Source organism: Schistocerca americana, chromosome 1, assembly GCF_021461395.2.
Source record: "Schistocerca americana isolate TAMUIC-IGC-003095 chromosome 1, iqSchAmer2.1, whole genome shotgun sequence".
In the NCBI taxonomy this organism is placed as follows: Eukaryota; Metazoa; Arthropoda; class Insecta; order Orthoptera; family Acrididae; genus Schistocerca; species Schistocerca americana.
This window is the reverse complement of record NC_060119.1, coordinates 12,817,992-12,845,578: the sequence shown is the minus strand read 5'-3', so window position 1 is coordinate 12,845,578 and position 27,587 is coordinate 12,817,992.

Here is a 27,587-nt window from a genome sequence, read left to right as displayed (position 1 = left end):
AGCTTTTCCAGTTTACTGTATTGTATTCACCTATTTTGACAATCTCGTGACAAATGATCAGGGTAGTATTCATTATAGAATCATCTCATTTTTTCGGTGTATGTAACGAAAACTGAATCAAATCAAATCCAATCACCATCTCTCGTCATGTAATAACTTCACTTCTTCTTCTTCCCTTGTCGTCTCCTGTTTTTCCAGTACTTGTCCATCTCCTCCTCATGTTTTTCCCCCTTTATTCTATTCGTGTTGTTCTCAATCCCGTATTTCTTCTGCATTGAAAGCCTTTTATTTTTATTTACTTTTTTTTTTATCGAGGTGAGTCTCTACAGACTGCGTGGTAACAACCGACTTCACTCTAGTGTCCAGGTCTTGTTCTTGCTCCAGCTTTGACTTCCTGCCAGTATCTTCTGAGCCCCTCCAAGAAGTGCCTTTATATGCTCTTCAGATAATGGTCCTCACTGTCTTTCGGATGTTGATGCCATGTTAAAATCTTGGTAGTTGGTCACCAATCTTCTAAATTTGTTCCTTTCAGGAATTTCTCTCTGAGATACCAATCTGCTTAAGATCTTTTTCACATTCTTTGAACCATATCGGCCTTGTTTTCTTAGATAGGATGAAAATCCATATTCTTTTTGTTAGTCGATCACCGTCTATTTTCATGAGATGACCATAAAATAACAATCATTTCTTCGTAATGGATGCTGTGATAGGTTCTGTCTTGCTGCACGAGTCCTCATTTGCTCTCATTCGCCATTGTCCATCGACCCATCTATTACCTTAGGATTTTCCTTAATATCCTACACTCACGCTTTTCCAGCCGCTCAGCTTGACCTTGTCTACTCGTGGTCAAAGTTTTGGATGCTTATAAGCCCTCAGGTTGTACAACTGTATTATAATGTTGGAACTTGGCCCATATACTCATAGACTTTTTGTTATAAGTATTCTTTGTCAGTTGGTATGCTTGGTCTAACTTCCTCATCCCGACAATTGCTTCTTCTTTTAATCCATTCTCCTGGTGGATGACTTCACCGAGATACCTGAAATTCTTAACTCATCCGATTTTTTCCCAGGTTAGTTATCATCCATTCAGGTCCATCACAGATGTTCGTCATATATTTTGTCTTTTGAATAGAGATCTGGAGTCTAACTTTTTTCAGCAATTTCTGACAGCCTATTTATCTTCTTGACTGCTGACTCTATGTTGTTAGCAAAAATGGCCAGGTCAGTCTCAAAATCTAAGCAGTCAATGCACACCCCTTTGTTCTTAGGATCAAGTCTGAACCACTCTTCATTTGTTTCTTCTTGGGCTAATAACTTTCTCCACTCTCGAATCACCTTTTCCAAGACACAATTGAAAAGGAGAGAGATAGTCCATCTCCTCATCTTACGTCCATTCTGATTGTAAAGGGTTCAGATACCTCACCCATAAAATTAATTTTTGACACTGTGTTAGCAAGATTTTGTTTGATCAGCTTTCTTGATGTATTATCCACCCCAAACTTTTCCAAAATATTCATTAATGCCTGTCAGTCGATGGAGTCATATACTTTCTGAAAATCAACAAACATGACTACATAGTTACTTCTTCCAATTTTTTTTGTACCTGATGATGTTCTTCAGGTTAAAGATCTGTTCTGCACAAGAATCGCCCTTTCGGAAACCAGCTTGATAGTCCCCAATCAGTTGGTTACAATGATCTTCTATTCTATTCTGTATCACTTTGGAGAGAATCTTATATGGAACAGATACTAATGAGGTACCCCTATAGTTATTGACATTGTATTTATCACCTTTCATGTGTAGACGATGGATTAAAGCTGACTGCCATTCAGTTGGTATCATCCCAGCTCTCCAGATCTCCTCAAAAAGTTGGACTAGTATATCTAGAGTTTCATTATTTGCCAGCTTCAGTAGTTCCACCACTATTGAATCCTCTCCAGCTGCCTTATTATTCTTAAAGTTGTTGATGATCTCTTTGGTCTCCTCTTTACTAGATGGAGATGAGGGGTAGTTTGTGGATTGGGGCACATACAGGGAATCTTTCTTTTGGTTCATCACAATTAAGTAGGTTTTCAAAGTGACGAGACATTATCTTGCAGGTTTTTTTGTTGGTCAGGCCGAGTGTGGTGTGCGTACTGTAAGACCTTCAGTACACACACCATCAGATTATTTGACTTGTTGCTCTAACAAAGTAAGCGAGTGTCAGCAATATGTCTCGTGGTCTTATCATAGTGTGTTTATCTTCTGCCATTAGGTCAGACGATAGAAATGCCACTTGCACACTTAGAGTAGCAGATTGACGGTGACCAACATTAAACAGAACTTGATTAATTTTCACATACATTTATTAAAATAATAACAAATATAAAAATTACTTAACTTGGTTCTGGATGCTATTTACAATTGACAATCTGAAGTTCGTTTGGTATTGATACATTAATCTTATTCTCACATATATCTCGGATACTTGACAAAAGTGTCTATACATTTATCTTCATGGCTATGTACAGGAATATGGTAATTTTATTAGGCGCAGACTGAATCTTGACTATGGACTGGTACAGACAATTGTAGAACTCGCACAGACTGGTACAGACTAATGCAGACTGGTGCAGACAAATGCAGACTGACTGATCGAAGGTCTTTACACTCGTTATAATACCTCGCACGTTCATGTATCACTGCGTGAGTGTGATGCGCGAGGAGAAAGTGTTCTATGTTAGCAGCAATCTCATTGGCTGCGTTACATATTAATACGCGGATCGGCGGAAGCAGAATTTGGTCCGTCTCTATGGCAGCGCCATCTCGTAGTGCGGAGATGGACGAGTGCTGCACCTGCGCTGTTGTGCTTAGCGGGGCGCACTCTAGTAGGAAATTTGTGTACGCGCTGAATACGCGGAACTATGCACACAACACTGTGCTTTCCATTTTCGTCTCTAAAACAAAAACTAGGGGCTTGGTATCCTTTCAAATTCGATTTGAACGTCTGATAGAAGTCTCTGACATTGTTTATCTGGAAATGCTGATCGATCTGTTCTAACTGCTGTTTCTCATGCAACTGCTTAGCCCTTCGTAGAGTTCTGGCTGCATATTTTCGAACTTCATGGAATACATCAAAATCATCAGGTCTCCTGGTAGAGTTCCACTTTTTCCATATACTTGCTGTTTGGGCCACCACCTCACCACAAACCTCATTCCACCATGTATGATTCCTCTTTTTAGCTGTCAGGATTTTAGTATTAGCTGCTTGTTGGATCATGGAGTCAATGTCTGCCCATTTATGGGATTCAACTGTCAGTTACTGGTGGCATTGTTCCAATATGTTTTGATTGATTTTGAGCTTTGCAATATCATATTTATGAATTTTATTTCCGGTTTTCATGGTCTTATTGAGAGGGATGAAATTAATTTTGATCTTGGAGAGGTGATGATCCTTTTAAATTCAGTATTTTATCTGTAAAAAGGTTTCTTTCTATTATTTCTGATTGTTTGATGTTGTTTCTTTCTTATTTCTGTAATCCATGCTATCATTGATTCCATCTTCCAGAACTACTCATTCAGTAGAGGTCTCTAATAAAAAAAAAAAAAAAAAAAAAGATTAATCTTCTTTTAGATATTTCTTCTGATATTTTCTCAAAATTTTTGTAGATCTCCTCATTACTTCTCATTTTACAGCCATCTGTAGCTTGTATTGCAACCATTATTTTCTAATAATGCTCCTTTGAGGAACCTCTGTTCTGTCCAGCTTATAGTTCATCATTAGGCATCCTCATCCATATAAACATCCTGGTCATACCACTGTGGGATAGTGTTTTAGTTTTGTTTTTTTAGTTGTACATTTCTTGTTGTAAATATCCTTTGTCAAACGATTTGCTCTCTCCAGTTTGCTGACTCTTGCATCTACTGTTAATTCTTCTAGTCCATTTTGTTGTGCAGTTTGTCCAATATATTTAAATTTACTTACTAATGCTATTTTACATTTTTGTTTTTCTAAGAATGTTGATGCATTGTTTGAAATTGTCATCAATGTTGTTTTTTCGGCTGAAATTTTGGGACCAGCTCTCTTTGCCATTTCTTCCAAAAGATTTCTTTCAATAACTGTCTGTCAGATTTTTTGAAAGTATACCAGAATCATCTGCAGAAGCCAGGCAGTTTACCTTAATTCCATTTGTTATTCGTCCTAAAATTATTGGTTCAATTTTGTGATTTTTTTTCTCCAAATTCCAGATACTTTCTATTTTTTCTAGAATGCAGTGTTACAGTAAAGATGATAAACTGTCCCCTTGTCTAACATCAGTTTTTATTTCAAATGGTTGAGATACTTCTCCCATAAATTTAGCTTCAGTCATCCTATTTGCTAGTGTTTTGAGGATTATGTTTGCTTTAACACAAAATTCTTTGATGATTTTACCTATAATTTCTCTGCCTACCAAATCAAATGTTTTCTTGAAACCAATACATGATACTCTTATAGGTTTGGTGATTAACAGTATGTGGAGAATTATCGATTTTCTAATAAACATCTGTTCTGTGCAGGGTGTTCCCTTTCTAGAGCTCCTTGAGATTCTCCCAGTTATTTGTCTAAAGTTTCTACAACTCTGTCCAGAGAATTTTTGATAATATTTTGTATACAACTGGCAGAAGTGAGGCATCTCTGCAATTGTTGACATTTTGTGTGTCCCCTTTTTTTCATAGCTGTGGATTAATGCTTTCCATATTCTCTTCAGCTTTCCAAATGTTCTCAAACAGCAGTTGTAGATCATTTGTGTGTTCTGACTATTTCAATAATTTTTCTGTAGTGGAGTCTTCATTTGTTGCTTTGAAGTCTTGGAATGATTTGATGGCTTCATGAATTTATTGCTCTGTTAGTGGAAAATCTTCCTCCAGATGTTGTGGGAATGCTATTATGTATTGCTACAATGTGCTGTTATTATTATTATTGTTGTTGTTGTTGTTGTTTGGTTGCCTGTTCTTCAGCACTTCCTTTCTGTTTCCTTTATCTATTTGCCGCCATTTTAGCCCATTTACCGGTATTTTCAGCTTGTTCTTCACTTATTTGACCTTTTGGTGGCTCCTCTTGAAGAGATCTTATTTCTCAGCATTTAAAATTACATCATCTGCTGCTCTTTCGCAACTGAATTTCATCATGTCCAGTCTAGTTTTTTCATTCATTTAACCATCCATCTTCCTTGACCCAAGATCCTGAATTTTCATCCTTAATTCTTGAACAGTCTCATTTCTCTTTTTACATTTTCCAGATGAAGAAACTTTTGATCCTCAAAGCTAAGATTAGTATCAGTTTTTTTATTTGTATCTGCCTATGGCTGCTATATCTCTTTAGTTAGAATATTTTCTCTCTCTGTATTTGATTATAGTCTAAATCTGAATATTTTTATAAGTACATTTATTGCTGTAGCAATGAGTAAAATAAATTGTATTGCACTGTCTGTAGCATGTAGCACCATTTTGACTGTTAGTCCTCTTGCTGTACAAAAAGTAGCTTTGATGATTACTTAATGCAAGTATTTTGTAAGAGCTGTGGAATGGTTAGTATCTGTTTATATTTTTCTGATTAATTCAAGCTCGTCAATGCACATCCTGTGTTAAGGAAATATTTGAACTGAATCTACTGTGTGTTAAATATAAGCAGTGGATCCATTGGGGTAGTCTTTTTGGTAGAAATATGTCAAGGTGAACAAAACAGGAGATGGTGAAGGAAGAGAGGGAAAAGATCAACATTTGCTTCTCATCAGCAATATAACTGGGTTGCAACATTCAGTGAAAATTATCTGTGACAGGAAGTTGTCAGAAATACATTTTTTGAAGAAACTTTATGTTTGTATAAGCATTTATTAAATTTAAAAGTTGGATTTCATCTGTTAATACAAAAGATAATGTTTTGCATTGCAGGCATGCTGAACCTGTCAAAAATGAAGAATCGGCCAATGATTCTTATTGGAGGATAACAGTATGTATAACTTGAGATTCTTGAAAATAAAGCTAGTCAGTATTTCTTAACAGTACTGATTTAAATACATCTAAAAGATCGCTGTTACCTAAATGAAAGTTGACGAGCAAAGTCTTAGTGGACATTTGTATAAAATTGTCATAGGTGTTATTTACAAGAAGAGTAAATAGTTTCAATAGGAATGTGGTGAGACATTTAACAAATGTCATGCCCACACATTAATAGGACCTTATAACACTACCATTATGATATTAGTATGCTTTTACGTAAATAACAGAAACCCTGTCTCTATGTTGCCACGTATAACCCTCTGACTAAAATTTAGTATAGTTTCCAAATAAAATACACTATGGAAGGTTAGTCCTGTTTATAGGAAAAGATAATCAACAGAGTTATCCTTCTTACAGGATTTACCATGTGTTGCGTCTAATGGATAAGTAAATTGGACTATTCACTTCTTTTCCTAAGATCTTACCCAGGGGCTAGATAGAAACACAGTATGAATAATAATATACTGAAGCTAGGACAACTCATTTCCAAGTTCATTTAGTGGTTTAAAACATGTACTTAATGGTCACCAACCTATCCTGGCAATGAAATAGTGAAGTATTGGAGAAGCAGAAATGTGAATTTTGCCTACTTTCTTGCTACTGTTTAGTTTGGCTCTTCAAATAAATTACCCCACTTAAACAATTTTGGGCTACATCTTTATACATTATGTTTTTAAAAAAGAAAAAGCCCAGTAGATAACTTCAAAGAAGGTAAAAAAAAATTAGCCGGGGTGGGGGGGACAACCTTTAGAAAAGCACTTTCCATAATCAAGAAACTAACATACTTAGACACTAAAGTACACACTTTTTAACTGAACATTTCACTTAAAGAAAACCTCTTTCTTGGTGGAATTTACTTTCAAAAGCTATTATTCTTTGAACTAATTCGGTATAGCCATCTAACAGGTTTTAGTAACTTGGCTTCACTCTGATTGAATTTTATGTAAGCAAACTACAACACTTTGCAATAGTTAAGAAAGCATTTTTATTATTTACACTAAAGCTATTTAAATGGTGCCTCTTTATATTAACTTGGAACTTCATAAGTCTGTAAAACAGGACACTCGGATTAATCAAACACCAGGAAGGAACCCTATACAGATGTATGATTAGAATGAAATAACAGGGTGAGCCAGTTTCCGTAAAGTACAAGAATGATTATTAAAACACAGTTTAAATTAATGGTTCATGCTGTAAAAAGGTAAAAATAGAAAAAAATCTTATCTGGTGGCTGTAGGCTTGGGTGTGGCGAACAGTTATGACAGCTAAACTACCCACACTACGGCCTGCAAGTTTCTTGCTGTATGGGCTCAATTTCTCTTCTTGGCTTCATTAAGTTTTACATACAGTAGCTCAACAACTCGCAGCTATGCTGTAAGCTGTTTGCAGTATTCAACCGAGGCATTTTTATGAAAATTTGCAGGCAAAGCTTCTGCTCCACAAAGGAGTTACCTCAATCACTGCTCCCTACAGACTGTGTGACTTACTTCCTGCACTTGCTCAAGGTAGCATGCCAATTCGCCTTTCGCACCTTTTCCACTCCCCACGGCCATTTTCGTTTCAAACAAAAGCACACTGGCTTTTACATAACACCTATTTCTTACATTGTTCCTAAGCATAACCATTTCTTAAATTGCCAATTTTACATCAACATGAACAATTTATACACACAAATATTTTTAAATACAAAATGTTATCAAAACATTATTTATACCCTTGGTACCCATTGTAGAGGACTTGGGCAGGTTTGTCCCTTCCTAGTACACATTATTTTGTTACTTCCCTTCAGATATTCCATTTAGCTACACCTACAATAATTCCCAATGTTCTGCCTTTCGAGGTGTTCAGTGCGGGTTGCTCTCCACTTCCTGGGTGTATTGTAATGAGTTAGCTCCCAGGAGCCGCTCAAAGCACAAACTCTTAGAAGATTCACTCTTCTTGTACTTAAGTCGGCATTGTCCCTTTTGTATTCAATCCCGATGCAATTTCTGTGTTTCATAGTCAATGTGAAGGTACAAGGGATACAGAAAACCTGCACTGGTGCACTGGGAGACCAGTATTAGATTCCGATGCACCAGTGCAGCTTTACTGTATCCCTTGGTCCTTCACATTGACCATGAAACACAGAAATTGCATCGGGATTGAATACAAAAGGCAGAATGCCGACTTAAGTACAAGAAGAGTGAATCTTCTAAGAGTTTGTGGTTTGAGCGGCACATGGGAGACCAGTATTAGATTCCCATGAACCAGTGCAGGTTTACTGTATCCCTTGGACATTCTCATTGACCATGAAACATAGAATTTGCATCGGGATTGAATACAAAATGCACAATACCGACTTAAGTACAAGAAGAGTGAATCTTCTAAGAATTTGTGCTTTGAGCGGCTCCTGGGAGACCAGTGTTAGATTCCGATACACCAGTGAAGGTTGACTGTATCATTTGGCCCTTCACATTGACCATGAAACACAGAAATTGCATCGGGATTGAATACAAAAGGGACAATGCTGACCTAAGTACAAGAAGAATGATTCTTTTAGGAGTTTGTGCTTTCAGCGCATCCTGGGAGACCAGTATTAGATTCCGATGCACCAGTGCAGGTTTACTGTATCGCTTGGACCTTCACATTGACCATGAAACACAGAAATTGCATCGGGATTGAATACAAAAAGCACAATGCCGACTTAAGGACAAGAAGAGTGAATGTTCTAAGAGTTGGTACTTTGAACGGCTCCAGGGAGACCAGTATTAGATTCCAATTCACCTGCGCAGGTTTACTGTATCAATTGGACTTTCACATTGACCGTGAAACATAGAAATTGCATCGGGATTGAATACAAAAGGCACAATGTCAAATTAAGTACATGAAGAGTGAATCTTCAAAGAGTTTGTGGTTTGAGCGGCTCCTGGGAGACCAGTATTAGATTCCGATGCTCCAGTGCACGTCAAATGTATCCCTTTGACCTTCACTTTGAACATGAAACACAGAAATCGCATCGAGATTGCATACAAAAGGGACAATGCCGACTTAAGTACAAGAAGAGTGACTTTTCTAAGAGTTTGTTGTTAGAGCGGCTCCTGGGAGACCAGTATTAGATACCGATGCACCAGTGCTTGTTTACTGCATTACTTGGACCTTCACATTGACCATGAAAAACAGGAATCGCATCGGGATTTAATACTTAATGCACAATGCTGGCATAACTACAAAATGAGTGAATCTTCTAAGGGTTTGTGGTTTGAGCGGCTCATGGGAGACCACTATTAGATTCTGATGCACCAGTGCTGGTTTACTGTATCCCTTGGACATTCAATTTGACCATGAAACACAAAAATTGCATCGGGATTGAATACACAAGGCACAATGCCGACGTAAGTACAAGAAGAGTGAACCTTCTAAGAGTTTGTGCTTTGAGCGGCTCCTGGGAGACTAGTATTAGATTCCGATGCACCAGTGCTGGTTTACTGTATTACTTGGACATTCACATTGAACATGAAACACAGAAATTGCTTCGGGATTGATTACAAATAAGACAATGCCATCTTAAGTACAAGAAGAGTGAATCTTCTGAGAGTTTGTGGTTTCAGAGATACTGGTCTCCCAGGAGCCGCTCAAACCACAAACTCTTAGAAAATTCACCTTCTTGTACTTAAGTCGGCATTGTCCCTTTTGTACTCAATCCCGATGCAATTTCTGTGTTTCATGCTCAATGTGAAGGTCCAAGGGATATAGTAAACCTGCACAGGTGAATCGGAATCTAATACTGGTCACCCATGAGCCGCTCAATCCACAAACCATTAGAAGATTCACTCTTCTTGTACTTAAGTCAGCATTGTGCATTAAGTATTCTATCCCGATGCGATTTCTGTGTTTCATGCTCAATGTGAATGTCCAAGGGATACAGTAAACCTGCACTGGTGCATCGGTATCTAAAACTTGTCTCCCAGGAGCTGCTCAAACCACAAACTCTTAGAAAAGTCTTCTTGTACTTAAGTTGGCATTGTGCTCCCAGGAGCCGCTAAAAACACAAACTCTTAGAAGATTCACTCTTCTTGTACTTAAGTGGGCATTGTGCCTTTTGTATTCAATCCCGATGCAATTTCTGTGTTTCATGGTCATTGAGAAGTTCCAAGGGATACAGTAAACCAGCACTGGTTCATCGGAATCTAATACTGGTCTCCCATGAGCCGCTCAAACCACATACTCTTCGAAGATTCACTCTTCTTGTACTTAAGTCGGCATTGTGCCTTTTGTATTCAATCCCGATGCGAATTCTGTGTTTCATGGTAAATGTGAAGGTCCAAGGGATACAGTAAACCTGCACTGGCGCATCGGAATCTAATACTGGACTCCCAGGAGCCGCTCAAACCACAAATTCTTAGAAAAATCACTCTTGTTATACTTAAGTCGGCATTGTCCCTTTTGTATCCAATCCCAATCCAATTTCTTTGTTTCATGGTCAATGTGAAGGTCCAAGGAATACAGTAAACGTGCACTGGTGCATCGGAATCTAAGACAGGTCTCCCAGGAGACGCTGAAAGCACAAATTCTTCGAAGATTCACTCTTCTTGTACTTAAGTTGGCATTGTGAGTTTTGTATTCAATTATGATGCAATTTCTGTGTTTTATGGTCAATGTGAAGGCCCAAGGAATACAGTAAACCTGCACTGTTGCATCGGAATGTAATACTGGTCTCCCAGGAGACGCTCAAACCACAAACTCATAGAAGATTCACTCTTCTTGTACTTAAGTCGGCATTGTGCGTTCTGTATTCAACCCCGATGCAATCTCTGTGTTTCACGGTCAATGTGAAGGTCCAAGGGATACAGTAAACCTGCACTGGTGCATCGGAATCTAATACTGGTTTCCCAGGTGCCGCCCAAACACAAACTCATAGAAGATTCACCTTTCTTTTAGTTAAATCGGCATTGTCCCTTTTGTATCGAATCCCGATGCAATATCTGTTTATCATGGTCAAATTGATGGTGCAAGGGATACAGTAAACCTGCATTGGTGCTTTGGTATCTAAAACGTGTCTCCCAGGAGCTGCTCAAACCACAAACTCTTAGAAAAGTCACTCTTCTTGTACGTAAGTTGGCATTGTGCTCCCAGGAGCCGCTAAAAGCTCAAACTCTTAGAAGATTCACTCTTCTTGTACTTAAGTGGGCATTGTGCCTTTTGTATTCAATCCCGATGCAATTTCTGTGTTTCATGGTCATTGAGAAGTTCCAAGGGATACAGTAAACCAGCACTGGTTCATCGGAATCTAATACTGGTCTCCCATGAGCCGCTCAAACCACATACTCTTCGAAGATTCACTCTTCTGGTACGTAAGTCGGCATTGTACCTTTTGTATTCAATCCCGACGCAATTTCTGTGTGTCATGGTCAGTGCGAATGTCCGAGGGATACAGCAAACCTGCACTGGTGCTTTGGAATTTAAAACTGGTCTCCCAGGAGCCGCTCAAAGCACAAACTCTTAGAAGATTCACTCTTCTTGTACTTAAGTCGGCATTGTCCCTTTTGTATTCAATCCCGATGCAAATTCTGTGTTTCATGGGCAATGTGAAGGTCCACGGGATACAGTAAGCCAGCACTGGTGCATCGGAATCTAATACTGGTCTCCCTGGAGTATCTCAACCCATAACCTCTTAGAAAATTCACTCTTCTTGTACTTAAGTCGGCATTGTCCCGATCGTATTCAATCTCAACGCAATTTCTGTGTTTCATGGTCAATGTGACGGGTGAAGGGATACAGCAAATCTGCGCTGGTGCAACGGAATCTAATACTGGTCTCCCATGACCCGCTGAAGACACAAACTCTTACAAGATTCACTCTTCTGGTACTTATGTCGGCATTGTGCCTTTTGTTTTCAATCCCGATGCAATTTCTGTGTTTGATGGTCCATATGAAGGTCCAAGGGATACGCTAAACCTGCACTGGTGCATCGGAATCTAATACTGGTCTCCAAGGAGCCGCACAAAACACAATCTCTTAGAAGATTCGCTCCTCTTGTACTTAGGACGGCACTGTCCATTATGTATTCAATGCCAATGCAATTTCTGCGTTTCGTGGTCATTGTGAAGGCCCAAGGGATACAGTAAACCTGCACAGATGGATCGGAATCTAATACTGGTATCCCAGGAGACGCTCAAAGCACAAACTCTGAAGAGATTCACTCTTCTTGTACTTAAGTCGGCATTGTCCCTTTTGAATTCAATCACGACGCAATATATGTGTTTCATGGTCAATGTGAAGGACCAAGGAATACAGTAAACCTGCACTGGTGCATCGGAACCTGATACTGGTCTCCCAGAAGCCGCTCAAAGCACAAACTCTTAGAAGATTTAGTCTTCTTGTACTTAAGTCGACATTGTTTCTTTTGTATTCAATCCTGATGCAATTTCTGTGTTTCATGGTCAATGTGAAGGGCGAAGGGATACAGTAAGCCTGCACTGGAGCATCGGAATCTAACACTGGCCTCCCACGAGCCGCTCAAACCACAAACTCTTAGAAAATTCACTCTTATTGTACTTAAATCAGCATCGTCCCATTTGTATTCAATCCCGATGCAATATCTGTGTTTCATGGTCAATGTGAAGGTCCATGCGATAGAGTAAACCTGCACTGGTGCAACGGAATCGAATACAGGTCTCCCAGGGGCAGCTCAGAGCAGAAACTCTTAGGAGATTCACTCTTCTTGTACTTAAGTCGGCATTGTGCTTTAAGTATTCAATCCCGATGCAATTTCTGTGATTCATGGTCAATGTGAAGGGCCAAGGGATACAGTAAACCTGCACTGGTGCTTCGCAAGCTAATACTGGTCTCCCATGAGCCGCTCAAATCGCTAACTCTTCGAAGACTCACTCTACTTGTTCTTAAGTCAGCATTGTCCCTTTTGTATTAAATCCCGATGCGATTTCTGTGTTTTTTGGTCATTGTGAAGGGCAAAGGGATACAGTAAACCTGCACTGGTGCATCGGAATTTAATACTGGTCTCCCAGGGGCCGCTCAAAGCAGAAACTCTTAAAAAATTCACTCTTATTGTACTTGAGTCGGCATTGTCCCTTATGTATTCTATCCCGATGGAATTTCCGAGTTTCATGGTCAATGTGAAGGTCCAAGGGATACAGTAAACCTGCACTGGTGCATCGGAATCTAATACTGGTCTCCCAGGAGCCGCTCAAAGCACAAAGCCTTCGAAGATTCACTCTTCTTGTACTGAAGTCGACATTGACCCTTTTGTATTCAATGCCGAGCAATTTATGTGTTTCATGGTAAATGTGAAGGTCCAAGGGGTACAGTAAACCTGCACTCGTGCATCGGAATCTAATACTGGACACCCAGGAGTCGCTCAAAGCTCAAACTCTTAGAAGATTCACTCTTCTTGTACTTCAGGCGGCAATGTCCCTTATGTATTCCATCCCGATGCAATTTCTGTGTTTCATGGTCAATGTGAAGGTCGAAGGGATACAGTAGACCTGCACTGGTGCATCGGAATTTATTACTGGTCTCCTAGGAGCCGCTCAAATCACAAACTATTATAAGTTTCACTCTTCTTGTACTGAAGTCGACATTGTATCTTTTGTATTGGTTCCCATTTAATTCAGTGTTTCATGGTCAATGTGAAGGTCAAAGGGATACAGTAAACATGAACTGGTGCATCGGAATCGAATACTGGTCTCCCAGGAGCCACTCAAGGCACAAACTCTTAGAAGATTCACTCTTCTTGTTCTCAAAACGGCATTGTGCTTTTAATATTCAATCCCGATGCGATTTCTGTGTTTCATGGTCAATGTGAAGGTCCAAGGGATACAATAAACCTGCACCGGTTCATCAGAATCTAATACTGGTCTACTAGGAGCAGCTGATACCACAACTCTTACAAAATTCTCACATCTTGTACTTATGTCGGCATTGTCCATTTTGGATTCAATCCCGATGAAATTTCTGTGTTTCATGGTCATTGTTAAGGTCCAAGGGATACAGTGATCCTGCAGAGGTGCATCGGAATCAAATACTGTGCACCCAGGAGCCGCTCAATGCTCCAACTCTCAGAAGATTCACCCTTCTTGTACTTAAGTAGGCATTGTCCCTTATGTAATCCATCCCGATGCAATTTCTGTGTTTCATGGTCAATGTGAAGGTCCAAGGGATACAGTAAACCTGCACTGGTGCATCGGAATCTAATACTGGTCTCCCAGGAGCCGCTCAAAGCACAAACCCTTAGATGATTAACTCTTCTTGTACTTAAGTCGGCAGCCCCTTTTGTATACAATCCCGATGCAATTTCTGTGATTCATGTTCAATGTGGATGTCCAAGAGATACAGTAAACCTGCGCTGGTGCATCGGAATCTAATACTTTTCTCCCAGGAGTCGCTCAAATCTGAAGCTCTTAGAAGATTCACTCCTCTTGTACTTCAGTCGGTATTGTCCCTTATGTAGTCCATCCCGATGCAATTTCTGTGTTTCAATGTCAATGTCAAGGTCCAAGGGACACAGTAAAGCTGCACTGGTGCATCGGAATCGAACACTGGTCTCCGAGGAGCCGCTCAAAACGCAAACGCTTAGAAAATTCACTGTTCTTGTACTTATGTTGGCATTGTGTCTCTTGTATTGAATCCCGATGCAATATCTGTGTTTCATGGTCAATGTGAAGGTCCGAGGGACACAGTAAACCTGTACTGGTGCATTGGAATGTGATACTGGTCTCCCAGGAGCCGCTCAGAGCAGAAACTCTTAGAAGATTCACTCTTCTTGTACTTAAGTCGGCATTGTGCCTTATGTATTCAATCCCGATGGAATTTCTGTGTTTCATGGTCAATGTGAAGGTCCAAGGGATACAGTAAACCCGCACTGGTGCATCGGAATCGAACACTGGTCTCCGAAGAGCCGCAAAAAACACAAACTCTTAGAAAACTCATTCTTCTTATACATAAGTTGGCATTGCGTAATTTGTATTCAATCCCGATTCAATTTCTGCGTTTCATGGTCAGATTGAAGGTCCAAGGGATACAGTAAACCTGCACTGGTGCATCAGAATCTAATACTGGTCTCCCAGGAGCCGCTCAAAGCACAAACCCTCCGAAGATTCAATCTTCTTGTACTTAAGTCGGCATTGTCCCTCTTGTATTCAATCCAGAGCAATTTCTGTATTTCATGGTCAATGTGTAGGTCCGAAGGATACAGTAAACCTGCAGAGGTGCATCGGAATCTAATACTGGACACCCAAGAGCCGCTCAAAGCTCAAACTGTTAGAAGATTCACTCTTCTTGTACTTAAGTTGGCATTGTGTAATTTGTATTCAATCCCGATGCAATTTCTGCGTTTCATGGTCAGATTGAAGGTCCAAGGGATACAGTAAACCTGCACTGGTGCATCAGAATCTAATACTGGTCTCCCAGGAGCCGCTCAAAGCACAAACCCTCCGAAGATTCAATCTTCTTGTACTGAAGTCGGCATTGTCCCTCTTGTATTCAATCCAGAGCAAATTCTGTATTTCATGGTCAATGTGAAGGTCCAAGGGATAGAGTAAACCTACACTGGTGCATCGGAATCGAACACTGGTCTCCGAGGAGCCGCTCAAACACAAACTCTTAGAAATCTCAGTCTTCTTCTACTTAAGTTGGCATTGTGTATTTTGTATTCAATCCCGATGCAATTTCTGTGTTTCATGGTCAAATTAAAGGTCCAAGGGATACAGTAAACCTGCAATGGTGCATCGGAATCTAATACTGGTCTCCCGGGAGCTGCTCAACCCACAAACTCTTAGAAAATTCACCCTTCTCGTACTTTAGTCGGAATTGACCCTTTCGTATATAATTTCGATGCACTTTCTGTGTTTCCTGGTCAATAAAAAGGTCCAAGGGATACAGTAAACAAGCACTGGTGCATCGGAATCTAATACTGGTCTCCCTGGAGCTGCTCAACCCACAACCTCGTAAAAAATTCACTCTTCTTGTACTTAAGTCGGCATTGTCCCGTTTGTATTCAATCCCGATGTAATTTCTTAGTTTCATGGTCAATGTGACAGCCCAAGGGATACAGTAAACCTGCACTGGTGCATCGGTATTTAATACTGGTCTCCCAGGAGCCGCTCAAAACACCAACACTTACGAAATTTACTCTTCTTGTACTTCAGTCGGCATTGTCCATTTTGTATTCAATCCCGATGCAATATCTGTGGTTCATGGTCAGTGTGAAGGTCCAAGTGATACAGTAAACCTGCACAGCTGCATCGGAATCTTATACTGGACATCCAGGAGCCGCCCAAAACTCAAACCCTTAGAAGATTCACTCTTCTTGTACTTAAGTCGGCATTGCATCTTATGTATTCCATCTCGATGCAATTTCTGTGTCTCATGGTCAATGTGAAGGTCCAAGGGATACAGTAAACCAGCACTCTTTCATCGGAATGTAATACTAGTCTCCGAGGTGCCGCTCAAAGCGCAACCTCTTAGAAAAATCACTCTTCTTGTACTTAAGATGGCATTGTTCATTTTGTATTCAATCCCGATGCAATTTCTAGGTTTCATGGTCAATGTGACGGTACAAGATATACAGTAAACCTGTACTGGTGCATCGGAATCTAATACTGGTCTCCCAGAAGGCTCTCGAAGCACAAACTCTTAGAAGATTCACTCTTCTTGTATTTGAGTCGGCATTGTCGCTTTTGTACTCAATCCCGATGCGATTTCTGTGTTTCATGGTCAATATGGAGGTCCAAGGGATAAACTAAACCTGCACCGGTGCAACGGAATGTAATACTGGTATCCCAGGCGCCGCTCAAAGCCCAAACACTGAGGAGATTCACTCTTCCTGTACTTAAGTCGGCACTGTCCCCTTTGTATTCAATCCCAACGCAATATCTGTGTTTCATGGTCAATGTGAAGGACCAACGGATACAGTAAACCTGCACTGGTGCATCGGTACCTAATACTGGTCTCCCAGGAGCCGCTCAAACCACAAACACTTAAAACATTCCCCCTTCTTGTACTTAAGTCGGCATTGTCCCTTTTGTATTCAATCCCGATGCAATTTCTGTGTTTCATGGTCAATGTGAAGGTCCAAGGGATACAGTAAACCTGCACTGGTGCCACGGAACCTATTACTGGTCTCCCAGGAGCCACTCAGAGCAGAAACCCTTAAAATATTCACTCTTCTTGTGCTGAAGTCGGCATTGTGCCTTTTGTATTCAATCCCGATGCAATTTCTGTGTTTCATGGTCAATGTGAAGGTCCAAGGGATACAGTAATCCTGCGCAGGTGCATCGGAATCTAATACTGGACTTTCACGAGCCGCTCAAAGCTCATACTCTTAGAAGATTAACCCACTTGCACTTAAGTCGGCATTGTCCCTTTTGTATTCAATCCCGATGCAATTTCTGTGTTTGATGGTCAGTGCAAAGGTCCAAGGGATACAGTAAACCTGGACAGGTGCATCGGAATGTAATGCTGGACACCCAGGTGACCTCAAAGCCCAAACACTTAGAAGCTTCACTCTTCTTGTTCTTAAGTCGGCATTGCCCCCTATGTATTCCATCCCGATGCAATTTCTGTGTTTCAAGGTCAATGTGAAGGTCCAAGGGATACAGTTAACCTGCACTGGTGCATCGGAATCTAATACTGGTCTATGAGGAGCCGCTCAATGCACAAACCCATAGAAGATTCACTCTTCTTGTACTTCAGTCGGCATTGTCCATTTTGTATTCAATCCCGATGCAATTTCTGTGGTTCATGGTCAGTGTGAAGGTCCAAGGGATACAGTAAATCTGCACAATTGCATCGGAATGTAATACTAGTCTCCGAGGTGCCGCTCAAAGCACAAACTCTTAGAAAATTCACTCTTCTTTTACTTAAGTTGGCATTGTTCATTTTGGATTCAATCCCGATGCAATTTCTGGGTTTCATGGTCAATGTGACGGTACAAGGGATACAGTAAACCTGCAATGGTGCATCGGAATCTTCTACCTGTCTCCCAGAAGCCTCTCAAAACACAAACTCTTAGAAGATTCACTCTTCTTGTATTTGAGTCGCCATTGTCCCTTTTGTATTCAATCCCGATGCAATTTTTGTGTTTCATGGACAATATGAGAGTCCAAGGGATACAATAAACCTGCACTGGTGCATCGGAACCTAATACTGGTCCCCCAGGAGCCGCTCAAAACACAAATTCTTAGAGGATTCACTCCTCTTGTACTTAAGTCGGTATTGTCTCTTTAGTATTCCATCCCAATGCAATTTCTGTGTTTCATGGTGAATGCGAATGTCCAAGGGATACAGGTAACCAGCACTGGTGCATCGAAATCTGATACAGGTCGCCGAGGAGACGCTCAAAGCACAGATACTTAGAAAATTCACTCTTCTTGTACTTAAGTCGGCATTGTGCATTTTCTATTCGATCCCGATGCAATTTTCGTGTTTCATGGTCAATGTGAAGGTCCAAGGGATACAGTAAACCTGCACTGGTGCATCGGAATTTAATACTGGTCTCCCAGGAATTGCTCAAAGCATGAACCCGTAGAAGATACACCCTTCTTGTACTTAGCTCGGCATTGTCCCTTTTGTATTCAATCCCGATGCAATTTCTGTGTTTCAAGATCAATGTGAAGGTCCAAGGGATACAGTAATCCTGCGTTGGTGCATCGTAATCTAATACTGGTCTCCCAAGAGCCGCTCAAAGTACAAACTCTTAGAAGATTCACTCTTCTTGTATTTAAGTCGGCATTGTCCCTTTTGTATCCAATCCCGATGCAAATTCTGTGTTTTATGGTCAATGTGAAGGTCCAAGCGATACAGTAAACCTGCACTGGTGTATCGGAATCTGACACTCGTCTACCAGGAGTTGCTTAAAGCACAAACTCTTAGAAAATTCACTCTTCTTGTACTTAAGTCGGCATTGTCCCTTTTGAATTCTGTCCCGATGCAATTTCTGTGTTTCATGGTCAATGTGAAGGTCCATGGGATACAGTAAGCCTAAACTGGTGCAACGGAATCTAATACTGGTCTCCCAGGAGCCACTCAGAGTAGAAACTCTTAGAAGATTCACTCTACTTGTACTGAAGTCGGCATTGTGCCTTTTGTATTCAATCCCGATGCAATTTCTGTGTTTCATAGTCAATGTGAAAGTCCAAGGGATACAGTAATCCTGCGCAGGTGCATCGGAATCTAGTACTGGACTTTCACGAGCCGCTCAAAGCTCATACACTTAGAAGATTAACCAAACTTGCACTTAAGTCGGCATTGTCCCTTTTGTATTCAATCCCGATGCAGTTTCTGTGTTTGATGGTCAGTGCAAAGGTCCAAGGGATACAGTAAACCTGGACAGGTGCATCGGAATGTAATGCTGGACACCCAGGTGACCTCAAAGCCAAAACACTTAGAAGCTTCACTCTTCTTGTTCATAAGTCGGCATTGCCCATTATGTATTCCATAACGATGCAATTTCTGTGTTTCAAGGTCAATGTGAAGGTCCAAGGGATACACTTAACCTGCACTGGTGCATCGGAATCTAATACTGGTCTCCGAGGAGCCGCTGAATGCACAAACCCATAGAAGATTCACTCTTCTTGTACTTAAGTTGGCATTGTTCTTTTTGGATTCAATCCCGATGCAATTTCTGGGTTTCATGGTCAATGTGACGGTACAAGGGATACAGTAAACCTGCAATGGTGCATCGGAATCTTCTACCTGTCTCCCAGTAGCCTCTCAAAACACAAACTCTTAGAAGATTCACTCTTCTTGTATTTGAGTCGTCATTGTCCCTTTTGTATTCAATCCCGATGCGATTTCTGTGTTTCATGGTCAATATGAGAGTCCAAGGGATACAATAAACCTGCACTGGTGCATCGGAACCTAATACTGGTCCCCCAGGAGCCGCTCAAAACAAAAATTCTTAGAAGATTCACTCCTCTTGTACTTAAGTCGGTATTGTCTCTTTCGTATTCCATCTCAATGCAATTTCTGTGTTTCATGGTGAATGCGAATGTCCAAGGGATACAGGTAACCAGCACTGGTGCATCGAAATCTGATACAGGTCGCCGAGGAGACGCTCAAAGCACAGATACTTAGAAAATTCACTCTTCTTGTACTTAAGTCGGCATTGTGCATTTTCTATTCGATCCCGATGCAATTTTCGTGTTTCATGGTCAATGTGAAGGTCCAAGGGATACAGTAAACCTGCACTCTTGCATCGGAATGTAATACTAGTCTCCGAGGTGACGCTCAAAGCACAAACTCTTAGAAAATTCACTCTTCTTGTACTTAAGTTGGCATTGTTCATTTTATATTCATTCCCGATGCAATTTCTGGGTTTCATGGTCAATGTGACGGTACCAGGGATACACTAAACCTGCACTGCTGCATCGGAATTGAACACTGGTCTCCGAGAAGGCGCTCAAAACACTAACTCTTAGAAAATTCACTCTTCTTGTACTTAAGTTGGCATTGTGCATTTTCTATTCAAGCCAGATGCAATTTATGTGTTTCATGGTCAATGTGAAGGTCCAGTAGATACAGTAAACCTGCAGTGGTGCATCGGAATGTAATACTGGTATCCCAGGAGCCGCTCAAAGCACAAACTCTGCACAGATTCACTCTTCTTGTACTTATTTCGGCATGCCCCTTTTGTATTCAATCCTGATGCAATATCTGTGTTTCATGATCAATGTGATGGCCCAAGGGATACAGTAAACCTGCACTGGTGCATCGGAACCCAATACTGGTCTCCCAGGAGCCGCCCAAAGCACAAACCCTTAGAAAATTCACTCTTTTTGTACTTAAGTTGGCATTGTTCATTTTGTAATCAATCCCGATGCAATTTCTGGGTTTCATGGTCAATGTGATGGTACAAGGGATACAGTAAACCTGCACTGGTGCATCGGAATCTAATACTGGTCTCCCAGGAGCCGCTCAAAGCACAAACCTTTAGAAGATACAGTCTTCTTGAACCTAGCTTGGAATTGCCCCCTTTGTATTCAATCCTGAAGCAATTTCTGTGCTTCATGGTCAATGTGAAAGTCCAAGGGATACAGTAAACATGCACTGGTGCATCGGAATCTAATACTGGTCTCCCATGTGTCGCTCAAACCACAAACCCTTAGAAGATTCACTCTTCTTGTACTTAAATCGGCACTGTGCATTTTGTATTCAATCCCGATGCGATTTCTTTGTTTCATGGTCAATGTGAAGGTTCAAGGGATACAGTAAACCTGCACTGGCGCATCGGAATTTAATACTGGACTCCCAGGAGACGCTCAAAGCTTAAACCCTTAGAAGATTCAGTCTTCTTGTACTTCAGTCGGCATTGTCCCTTTTGTATTCAATCCCGATGCGATTTCTATGTTTCATGGTCAGTGTGAAGGTCCGAGGCATACAGTAAACCTGCACAGCAGCATCGGAACCTGATACTGGACACCCAGGAGGCGCTCATAGCTCAAACTCTTAGAAGATTCCCTCTTCTTCTACTTAAGTCGGCATTGCCCCTTATGTATTCCATCCCCACGCAGTTTCTGTGTTTCATGGTCAATGTGAAGGTCCAAGAGATACAATAAACCTGCACTCTTGCATCGGATCGTAATGCTAGTCTCCGAGGAGCCGCTCAAAACACAAACTCTTTGAAAATTAACTCTTCTTGTACTTAAGTTGGCATTGTTCATTTTGTATTCAATCCAGATGCAATTTTTGGGTTTCATGGTCAATGTGAAAGTACAAGGGACACAGTAAACTTGCACTGGTGCATCGGAATATGATACTGGTCTCCCAGAAGCCTGTCAAAGCACAAACTCTTAGAAGATTCACTCTTCTTGTATTTGAGAAGGCAATGAGCCTTTTGTATTCTGTCCCAATGCGATTTCAGTGTTTCATGGTCAATGTGAAGGTTCAACGGATACAGTAAACCTGCACTGGTGCATCGGAATGTAATATTGATTTTCCAGGAGCCGCACAAAGCACAAACTCTGAAGAGATACACTCTTCTTGTACTTAAGTCGGCATTGTGCCTTGTGTATTCAATCCCGATGCAATTTCTGTGTTTCATTGTCACTGTGAAGGCCCAAGGGATACAGTAAACCTGCACTGTTGCATCGGAATCTAATACTGGTCTCCCAGGAGCCGCTGAAAAGCACATACTCTTAGAAGATTCACTCTTCTTTTACTTAAGTCGGCATTGTGCCTTTTGTATTCAATCCGGATGCAATTTCTGTGTCTCATGGTCAATGTGAAGGTCTGAGGGATACAGTAAAACGGCACAGGTGCATCGGAATCTAATACTGGTCCCCCAGGAGCCGCTCAAAGCACATACTCTTGGAATCTTCACTCTTCTTGGACTGAAGTCGGCATTGTCTCTTTTGTATTCAATCCCGATGCAATTTCTGTGTTTCATGGTCAATGTGAAAGTCCATGGGATACAGTAAACCAGCACAGGTGCACCGGAATCTAAAACTCGACACCCAAGCGCCTTTCAAAGCTCAAACTCTTAGAAGATTCACCCCACATGCACTTAAGTTGGCGTTGTCCCTTTTGTATTCAATCCCGATGCAATTTCTGTGTTTCATGGTCAATGTGAAGGTCCAAGAGATACAGAAAACCTGCAATGGTGCATCGGAATCTAATACTGGTCTCCCGGGAGCTGCTCAACCCACAAACTCTTAGAAAATTAGCTCTTCTTGTACTTTAGTCGGAATTGTCCGATTTGTATACAATTTCGATGCAATTTCTGTGTTTCCTGGTCAATAAAAAGGTCCAAGGGATACAGTAAAAATGCACTGGTGCATCGGAATCTAATACTGTTTTCCTAGGAGCCGCTCAAAGCACATACTCTTAAAAGATTCGCTCTTCTGGCACGTAAGTCGGCATTGTCCCTCTTGTATTCAATTCCGATGCAATTTCTGTGTTTCATGGTCAATGTGAAGGTCCAAGGGATTCAGTAAACTTGCACTGGTGCATCGGAATCTAATATTGGTCTCCCAGGAGCCGCTCAAAGCACAAACCCTTAGAAGATTAACTTTTCTTGTACTTAAGTCGGCATTGTCGCTTTTGTATTCAATCCCGATGCAATTTCTGTGTTTCATGGTCAACGTGAAGGTCGAAGGAATACAGTAAACCTGCACTGGTGCATCGGAACCTAATACTGGTGTCCCAGGAGCCGTTCAAAGCACAAGTGCTTCGAAGATTCACTGTTCTTGTACTTAAGACGGCATTGTCCCTCTTGTATTCAATCCCGAGCAATTTCTGTGTTTCATGGTCAATTCGAAGGACCAAGGGATACAGTTAACCTGCACAGGTTCATCGGAGTCTAATACTGGACACCCAGGAGCCGATCAAACCTCAAAATCTTAGAAGATTCACTCTTCTTGTACTTCAGTCGGCATTGTCCCTCAAGTATTCCATCCCGATGCAAATTCTGTGTTTCATGGTCAATGTGAAGGTAGAAGGGATACAGTAAACCTGCACTGGTGCATCGAAATCGAATACTAGTCTCCGAGGAGCCGCTCAAAGCACAAACTCTTAGATAAATCACTCTTCTTGTACATAAGTTGGCATTGTGCCTTTTGTAATCAATCCCGATGCAAGTTCTGGGTTTCATGGTCAATGTGACGGTACAAGGGATACAGTAAACCTGCACTGGTGCATCGGAATCTAATACTGGTCTGCCAGGAGCCGCTCAAAGCACAAACCTTTAGAAGATACAGTCTTCTTGAACTTAGCTTGGCATTGTCCCTTTTGTATTCAATACCGATGCAATTTCTGTGTTTCAGGGTCAGTGTGAAGGTCCAAGGGATACAGTAAACCTGCACAGGTGCATCGGAATGTAATGCTGGACACCCAGGAGCCCTCAACCCCAAACTCTTAGAATCTTCACTCATCTTGTTCTTAAGTCGGCATTGCCCCTTATTAATTCCATCCTGATGCAATTTCTGTGTTTCATGGTCAATGTGAACGTCCAAGGGATACAGTAAACCTGCACTGGTGCATCTGACCCTTATACTGGTCTCCAATGAGCCGTTCAAAGCACAAACTCGTAGAAAATTCACTCTTCTTGTACTTAGGTTGGCATTGTGCTTTTTGTATTCTATCCCGATGCAATTTCTTTGCTTCATGGTCAATGTGAAAGTCCTAGGGATACAGTAAACCTGCTCTGTTGCATCGGAATCTATTGCTGGACTACCAAGAGCCGCTCAATGCACAAACCCATGGAAGATTCACTCTTCTTGTACTTCAGTCGGCATTGTTAATTTTGTATTCAATCCCGATGCAATATCTGTGGTTCATGGTCAGTGTGAAGGTCCAAGGGATACAGTAGACCTGCACAGCTGCATCGGAATCTAATACTGGACACCCAGGAGCCGCTCAAAACTCAAATCCTTAGAAGATTCACTCTTCTTGTCCTTAAGTCGGCATTGCCCCTTATGTATTCCATCCCGATGCAATTTCTGTGTTTCATGGTCAAAGTGAAGGTCCAAGGGATTAAGTAAACCTGCACACTTGTATCGGAATGTTATACTAGTCTCCGAGGTACCGCTCGAAGCACAAACTCTTAGAAAATTCACTCTTCTTGTACTAAAGTTGGCATTGTTCATTTTTTACTCAATCCCGATGCAATTTGTGGGTTTCATGGTCAATGTGACGGTACAAGGGATACAGTAAACCAGCAATGGTGCATGGGAATCTAATACTGGACATTCAGGAGCCGCTCAAAGCTCAAACTCTTAGAAGATTCACTCCACTTGTACTTAAGTCGGCATTGTCCGTTTTGTATTCAATCCCGATGCAATATCTGTGTTTCATGGTCAATGTGTAGGTCCAAGGGATACATTAAACCTCCACTGGTGCATGGGAATCTAATAATGGCCTTCCAGGAGCCGCTCAAAGCACAAACTCTTAGAAGATTCCCTCTTCTTGTACTTAAGTCGGCATTGTCCCTTTTGTATTCACTCCTGATGCAATTTCTGTCTTTCATGGTCAATTTGAAGGTCGAAGGGATACAGAAAACCTGCAGTGGTGCATCGGAATCTAATGCAGGTCTCCCAGGAACCGCTGAAAGCACAAACTCTTAGAAGATCCACTTTTCGTGTACATAAGTTGACATTCTCCCATTTGTATTCAATCCCGATGCAATTGCTGTATTTCATTGTCAATGTGAAGGTCCAAGGGATACAGTAAACTAACTCTGGTGCATCGGAATCTAATAGTGGTCTCCCAGGAGCCGCTCAAAGCACAAAATCTTAGAAGATTCACTCTTCTTGAACTTAAGTTATCATTGTGCCTTATGTATTCAATCCCGATGCAAATTCTGTGTTTCATGGTCGCTGTGAAGGTCCAAGGGATACAGTAAACCTGCACTGGTGAATCGGAATCTAATACTGGTCTCCCATGAGTCGCTCAAACCACAAACCCATAGAAGATTCACTCTTCTTGTACTTAAATCGGCATTGTGCATTTTGTATTCAACCTCGATGCGATTTCTTTGTTACATGGTCAATGTGAAGGTCCAAGGGATACAGTAAACCTGCCCTGGTGCATCGGAATCTAATACTGGACTCCCAGTTGCCGCTCAAAGCATAAACCCTTAGAAGATTCACTGTTCTTGCACTTCCGTCGGCATTGTCCCTTTTGTATTCAATCTCGATGCAATTTATGTGTTTTATGGTCAATGTGAAGGTCCAAGGGATACAGGTAACCAGCACTGATGCATCGAAATCTAATACAGGACGCCGAGGAGCCGCTCAAGCACAGACACTTAGAAAATTCACCCTTCTTGTACTTAAGTCGGCATTGTGCATTTTGAATTCGATCCCGATGCAATTTCTGTGTTTCATGGTCAATGTGAAGGTCCAAGGGATACAGTAAACCTGCACTGGTGCATCGGAATCTAATACTGGTATCCAGGGCGCCGCTCAAAGCTTAAACTCTGATGAGATTCGCTCTTCTTGTACTTAAGTCGGCATTGTCCCCTTTGTATTCGATCCCGACGCAATATCTGTTTTTCATGGTCAATGTGAAGGACCAACGGATACAGTAAACCTGCACTGTTGCATCGGAACCTAATACTGGTCTCCCAGGAGCCCCTCAAACCACAAACACTTATAAGATTCCCCTTCTTGTACTTAAGTCGGCATTGTCCCTTTTAAAATCAATCCCGATGCAATTTCTGTTTTTCATGGTCAACGTGAAGGTCCATAGGATACAGTAAACCTAAACTGGTGCAACGGAATCTAATACTGGTCTCCCAGGAGCCACTCAGAGCAGAAACTCTTAGAAAATTCACTCTTCTTGTACTGAAGTCGACATTGTGCCTTTTGTATTCAATCCCGATGCAATTTCTGTGTTTCATGGTCAATGTGAAGGTCCAAGGGATACAGTAAACCTGCACAGGTGCATCGGAATCTAATACTGGACTCTCAGGAGCCGCTCAAAGCTCAAACTCTTAGAAGATTCACTCCACTTGTACTTAAGTCGGCATTGTCCCGTTTGTATTCAGTCCTGATGCAATTTATGGGTTTCATGGTCAATGTGAAGGTCCAAGGGATACAGTAAACCTGCTGTGGTGCATCGGAATCTAATTGTGGTCTCCCAGGAACCGCTGAAAGCACAAACTCTTAGACGATCCACTCTTCTTGTAGATAAATTGACATTCTCCCATTTGTATTCAATCCCGATACAATTGCTGTATTTCATGGTCAATGTGAAGGTACAAGGGATACAGTAAACAAACTCTGGTGCATCGGAATCTAGTAGTGGTCTCCCAGGAGCCGCTCAAAACACAAACTCCTAGAAGATGCACTCTTCTTGAATTTAAGTCGGCATTGTGGCTTATGTATTCAATCTTGATGCAATTTCTGTGTTTCATGGTCGCTGTGAAGGTCCAAGGGATACAGTAAACCTGCACTGGTGCATCGGAATCTAATACTGGTCTCCCATGAGTCGCTCAAACCACAAACCCATAGAAGATTCACTCATCTTGTACTTAAGTTGGCATTGTGCATTTTGTACTCTATCCCGATGCAATTTCTGTGCTTCATTGTCAATGTGAGAGTGCAAGGGATACAGTAAACCAGCTCTGGTGCGTCGGAATCTAATACTGGACTCTCAGGAGCCGCTCAATGCACAAACCCATAGAAGATTCACTCATCTTGTACTTCAGTCGGCATTGTCCATTTTGTATTCAATCCCGATGCAATTTCTGTGGTTCATGGTCAGTGTGAAGGTCCAAGGGATGCATTAAACCTGCACAGCTGCATCGGAATCTAATACTGGACACCCAGGAGCCGCTCAAATCTTAAATCCTTAGAAGATTCACTCTTCTTGTTCTTAGGTCGGCATTGTCCCTTTTCTATTCCATCCTGATGCAATATCTGTGTTTCATGATCAATGTGATGGACCAAGGGATACAGTAAACCTGCACTGGTGCATCAGAACCTAATACTGGTCCCCCACGAGCCGCTCAAAACACAAATTCTTAGAAGATTCACTCCTCTTGTACTTAAGTCGGTATTGTCTCTTTCGTATTCCATCCCAATGCAATATCTGTGTTTCATGGGCAATGCGAATGTCCAAGGGATACAGGTAAC